Below are 6,362 nucleotides of genomic sequence, written 5' to 3'. Positions count from 1 at the left end.
ACTAACAATGACAATAAAGTTGATTATTATTATTATTAGTCTATACATCTGCTGTATTTGTTGACTTACTAGTATGTCATTTCTGTTGTTGTACACTCTCTTTCAATACAGGAGAGCACCGTTCAAATGCAAGTTACTAAAGTTATTGTAAAGGAACCTTTTTTGCAGTGAAGGAACTGCTTTCTTTTCATAACCCGAGACAGGGAGTCAATATATGCAGGGTCCCCCTCACAGAAACAGTTGAAAACCACTGCAGATAAACACACCATAATAAACTCACCAATTTGATACTCCTAGCAGAGATCAAGACTGGGGGGGGGGGGGGGGGGGGGGGAGACGGGGTGGTGGTGGCGATTCTCTGACCCACTGGCTACGCAGGGTTGCTAAATTAAGCCTCAAGACCATCTGCTCAGGCTCTGCAAGTGTGAAACGTACAGAATGAAGCAGCAACCTATGGCACCTCAGAGGAAAGTACTCAATTACAGCACTTTCCCCTAGATAACAAACTTTCATGTTCCTAATCCAATAGTTGGGCTTAATTTATAAATTTTCCCAAATCACGTATTTTTCTCAAATATAAATATATGTCTGCACTCTTACTAGTGTACACCATAGACAATTGCATTATTGAAATGTACACTTCAGAAGGGCACCTTGAACAAGGCAGCTCATTCGTATCAAATTCTTGACCTAAACCATCTTTCATTTTGCAGTTATTGACAGGGCACTTCAATTTCTCACATGTACATTGCTTGGCATCACATCTGTGAGAGTGTACTTCACAAACAAGGTTAGTGCTAATAGCAAAATAACAACAGAAAATGCTGGAAAAACTCAGCAGGCCAGGCAACATCCGTGGAGAGAAATTAGAGTCAATGTTTCGGGTCGAAACCCTTTTTCAAAACTGGAAAGGAAATAAAATAGATCGAAGGCAGGGCTGCGATAGAACAAAAGAAGTAAAGAGGTATTCAAAACCAGACGAGATGGTAATAGGACAGTGGAGACAAAAGACGGCTCAGATTAGGTGTGAAGTGTACTGGCAGGATGAGAGACAGCTGCCATGTGGGAGAGAGGGGGGGGGAAAAAAAGGGGGGGGGGGAAAGGAAGACCCAAAACAAAGGGGTGGAAAAAAAATATAAGTAAAAATGTAATAGGGGCCGAGGTTATGATCTGAAATTGTTGAACTCGATATTGAGTCCGGAAGGCTGTAGAGTGCCTAATTGGAAGATGAGGTGCTGTTCCTCGAGCTTATGTTGAGCTTCCGTGGAACAATACAAGAGGCCGCAGACAGCGAGGTCTGAGTGGGAATGGAACGGTGAATTGAAATGACAGGCGACCGGAAGCTCGGGGTCACCCTTCGGGACTGAACGGAGGTGTTCCGCAAAGCGGTCACCCAATCTGCGTTTGGTCTCCCCAATGTAGAGGAGACCGCATCGTGAGCAGCAAATGCAGTATACTAGATTGCAAGAAGTACAAGTAAATCGCTGTTTCACCTGGAAGGGGTGTTTGGGGCCCTGGACAGTGGGAAGGGGGGAGGTATAGGGGCAGGTGTTACATCTCCTGCGCTTGCACGGGAAGGTGCCAGGCGAAGGGGGAAGGGCTGTTGGGGGTGATAGAGGAGTGGACTAGGGTGTCTCGGAGGGAGCAGTCCCTATGGAATGCTGAAAGGGGAGGGGAGGGGAAGATGCGTTTGGTGGTGGGATCACTTTGGAGGTAGCGGAAATGGCGGAGGATGATCCGTTGAATGTGGAGGCTGGTGGGGTGAAAGGTGAGAACAAGGGGAACCCTATCGTGGTTCTGGAGGGAGGGGCAGGGGTGAGGGCAGAAGTGCGGGAGATAGAACGGACACAGTCGAGGGCCGTGTCAACCACGTAGAGGGGAATCCTCGGTTGCGGAAAAAGGAAGACGTCAGAAGCACTGGTCTGGAAGGTGGCATCGTCGGAGCAGATACGGCGGAGACGGAGAAACTGGGAGAATGGAATAGAGTCCTTACAGGAGGCGGGGTGGGAGGAAGTGTAGTCCAGGTAGCTGTGGGAGTCAGTGGGCTTGTAGTGAATATTGGTCGATAACCTATCCCCAGAGATGGAGACGGCAAAGTCGAGGAAGGGAGGGGAAGAGTCAGAGATGGACCATGTGAAGGTGAGGGAAGGGTGGAAATTGGAGGCAAAGTGAATGAAATTGTCTAGTTCGGGGCGAGAGCAGGAAACAGCACCGATACAGTCATCAATGTATCGGAAAAAGAGGTGAGGGAGGGGACCCGAGTAGGACTGGAACAAAGAGTGTTCCACATATCCCACGAAAAGGCAGGCATAGTTAGGACCCATGCGGGTACCCATAGCAACACCTTTGCTAATAGCAATTGTGCAACAGCAATGATGGGACAAGTCCAGTTTGTTCTTTTAGGAAAGGTGTATAATGATATTACTCCTACAGATGTTGTAAACATACAGGGGGTCTAAAATACCTTGTACACATTACAAAAATTAGATCTGTAATTATTAGTCAGTACTCTACAGTCTGCATGTGCATCCACTTAAAAAACACGTATTGGGAGCTCCCTGATGGCTCAGCTACTTAAATCAGTGTACAACAAACAAGGAATTTCTGCCTCAACATAACGTTAATTTTATATAGCAATTTTAAGCTATATGTCCACAACTAACTTTAGGACTGGTCATAGGGACAATAATGGTCTTTCACCTACCTCTTTGACCAAGCTTTTGGTCACCTGTCCTAATATCTCTTTATGTGACTCGGTGTCAAATTTTGTCTGATAATGCTCCTTTGAAGTTCCTTGGGATGTTTTACTACGTTAAAGGCGCTATATAAATGCAAGTTGTTGCTGTCTTTCTGGCTCCTGCACATTCCTATGTTCTGAACCCTCCCCACCTTTGCACAATTGGCTTTGCTCAGAAGGATTTACAACAGTGACACAAATGCTACAAATTTAATTGAAAAATAGTCACAACATTCTTGCCTCATGCAATGATTGTGACATCTTTAATTGAATGGGAAAGCAAACATCCCAAAATAGAAACACCCAGTCATCTTAAAAGCACAAGCGACAAGGTAGGACTGCCGCCCGCCTGCAAGATTTCTAAATGGTAAACCTTTCAAACAGAAAGGCTTCCGCCCACTCCTGTGGCTGATGTAGCGACAACAACAACTTGCACGTACATAGCACCTCTAACGTAGGGGAAACAACCCGAGGTGCTTCAAAGGAGCGTAATCAGACAAAAATTGACAACGAGCAAGCAGACATCAGGACAGGCGACCAAAAGCTTGGTCAAAGAGGTAGGCTTTATGGAGGGTCTTAAAGGAGGAGAGAGCGGTAGAGGTTTCGGGAGGGAGCGCCAGAGCTTAGGTCCTAGATGGCTGAAGGCACGGCTGCCAATGGTGGGGTGAAGGGAATAAGGGATGCAGAGGCCAGAGTTAAGGAATGCAGGGTTCTTGGAGGGTTATATGGCTACGTAACGTTACAGAGATAGGGAGGGGCGAGGCCACATCAGGACTTGAATACGAGGTTGAGAATTTTAAAATTTGTGGGCCGGGAGGCAATGTAGGTCAGTGAGGTGTGATGGGCAATGTTCCCTTTAAGCTGCGCGACCGCACAGCCGGCTGAACGGCGTTCTAATGGCAAAAACCATGCATGCGCGGTAATATGAACGGGACATGCAGCCCCTTAAATGGACCGCGCACCCAAAAAAATTTTGCTGGGAACATTGGCGATAGGTGAACAGGACTTGCTGCGAGTTAGGGCACCGGTAGCAGAGTTTTGAATGAGCTCAAGTTTATGGAGGGTGGATGGCGGAGCTGGCCAGGAGAGCGTTGGAATAGTCAAGCCTGGAGGTAACAGAGGCAAGGATTAGGGCTTCAGCAGTAGTTAAGCTGAGGCAGGGGTGGAGACGAGCAATGTTACGGAGGTGAAAGTAGGCGGTCTTTGTGATGGGAAGGAAGCGGAGTTGGAAGCCCAGCTCAGAGTCAAATAGGACACTGATTTTGTGAATAGTTTGGTTCTGGAGGTCATTTCTTCAGATGATGTGACCAAGGAGAATCATGTCGATGAGAACTAGGAGGGGGGCCAAGGATAGATCCTTGGGGGACTCCAGAGGTGGGAAGAGAAGTCAATCCACAAGATTCGCTGGTCACAATCGGAGAGGCACGAGTGGAACCAGGCGAACGCAGTCCCACTCAGCTGGACAACAGAGGATGGTGTGTCAAAGGCTGCAGAGAGAGGTTAAGAAGGATGAGGAGGCATAATGCCCCATGGTCATAGTCACAGAGGCCATCATTTGGACTTTGATTAAGGCCATTTCTGCGCTGTGGCAGGGGCAGAAACCCGACGGGAGAGGTTCAAACATGGAGTTGCGGGAAAAGATGGGCACAGGTTTCAGAGGCAAAAGCATATTTGAAGAGTTGAGAGAGGAAAGGGAGGTTGGAGATGTGACAATAGTTTACAAGGACAGAGGGGTCATGGGTGGGTGTTTTTGAGCATGCAGGCAACGATTTGAAGGGGAGCAGAAGGAGAGGGAACCATTTACAATATTAGCTAGCATTGGGGCCAGGAAAGAAAGTTGGGTGGCCAGCAGTTTAATGAGAATAGGGTCAAGCAGGAGGTGGGTCTCGTGGAATGGGCAAAATTATTTTGAAGGCAGCACGAGAAGAGATAGGAGTTAAACTAGAGAAAGATGCGGGTTCAGGGCTAGAGCTGCTAGGGGGAGGGAAGCGGCAGAGGCAGCTGAAGGGATAGTCTACACGTTAGTGATAAAGAAATCCGTGAGCTCCTCGCACGTTGTTAGTGGTGATGGTGGAGGGGGCAGGGGTTTAAGAAGACCCCTCTCGCCTGGCAGTGAACAAAAGGGGGGGATTTATCATTGATTTCCAGGACGATCCTGGAATAGTGGTCAGTTTTGACAGAGAGCAGGACCAGATGGTGCTTGATGTGGTCAGAGCCAGTTTTCCATCATCAGCAAAGCAAACAACTGGTGCCTTGACCCAACTCTGGTGCCGGACTGAGGCCGGTGCCGGACCGGCAGGCTGACCTGGGCCGTGTAATCCACTTTGACCTTGCCGATGGCCCAGTAGCAGGGCTGGTCGTAGGCCAGGAGCCAGGACTTCCTGGTGACGAGGCGGCCGATGCCGAAGAGCGGCAGGCGGTTGAGGAGCTGGAAGAGGCGGCTCTCGGCGCGGATGTCGCGGTGGGCCAGGAGCGGCAGCTTCTTGCCGCTGTGGGGCCGGCTCATGGTCGCGTAGTCCAGGGCGAAGCGCTGGCTGTCCCGCGGCCGCTCCTTCAGCGCCCAGTACTCGCGCACCTTGCGGGCCATGGCGGCGATGGCGCGGACCTTCTTCTTGCGGGCCATGGCTGACCTGACACACGGAAAGCCGGAGGCTCAGTCGCAGCGATCTCGGCGCCGCAGCACCCGGACTCCTAAACGTGTAACACCGGAAGCCGCGCTCGCAACACCAAAAACCCTCCCCCTCCTCCATCCGGAACAAAGGTTCCGCCCTGATTTGTGGAGTCCTGGCGCCCCTCACAGGAACCATTGGGAGTTAGCTCGGTCGCCTGGCACTGTAATTCACCGCGTCACTCCCGCTCTGATCGTTCTGTCCTCGGTCTCTTACATTGTTCAAATGAAGCTCAACGCAAGTTCGAGGTCTTTCGCTTAGGCACTTTACAGCCAATTATCCCTGCCCCCATTTTTCATGCTGTATGATTTTTGCCATTCCCATTTGCAACATTTTATCTTTCCTGCCTCTTACAAAAGTACAGGATGTTCTTTCAATTCTTTCCTCCCCTCCTAACCCCCCCCCCCGTCTCTGCACCTGCCGAATATCTGTTACATCTCCAGCTTTTTCCAGTTCTGATGAAGGGTCCCAGACCGGAAACGTTAACTCTGTTTCTCTCTCCACGGATGCTGCCTGGCCTGCTGAGTATTTCCAGCATTTTCTGTTATTTCAGATTTCCAGCATTCGCAGTATTTTGCTATTCTAGAACAACTACTATTTGTACTTATATAGCGCCTTTAAGGTAGCTTCACAGATGTATTATAAGACCAAAAAAAATTGACACCCAGCCAGATAAGGAGAAATTAGGCCAGGTGACCAAAAGCTTAGTAAAAGAGGTAGGTTTTAAGGAGCGTCTTAAAAGGAGGAAAGAGAGGCGGAGAGGTTCAGGGAGGGAATTCCAGAGCTTCAGGGCTGAGGCAACAGAAGGCAGGGCTGCCAATGTTTGAGCGATTATAATCAGGGATGCTCAAGAGGGCTGAATTAGAGGAGCGCAGATATCTCGGGGGGGGGGGGGGATTGTGGGGCGAAGGAGATTTACAGAGATAGGGAGTGTTGGATCCGTGATTCAGAGGATA

General features: G+C 49.3%; 1 pseudogene; it reads right to left on the bottom strand.

The window, feature by feature from the left end:
- Positions 1-4,931: 4,931 nt before the first annotated feature.
- LOC147110440 (small ribosomal subunit protein mS34 pseudogene) lies at positions 4,932-5,497 on the bottom strand (annotated as a pseudogene).
- Positions 5,498-6,362: the final 865 nt, after the last annotated feature.

Source organism: Somniosus microcephalus, chromosome 11 (genome assembly GCF_052327205.1).
Source record: "Somniosus microcephalus isolate GS21.2 chromosome 11, FLI_Smic_1.0, whole genome shotgun sequence".
In the NCBI taxonomy this organism is placed as follows: Eukaryota; Metazoa; Chordata; class Chondrichthyes; order Squaliformes; family Somniosidae; genus Somniosus; species Somniosus microcephalus.
This window is presented reverse-complemented; position numbering and strand designations above follow the sequence as displayed.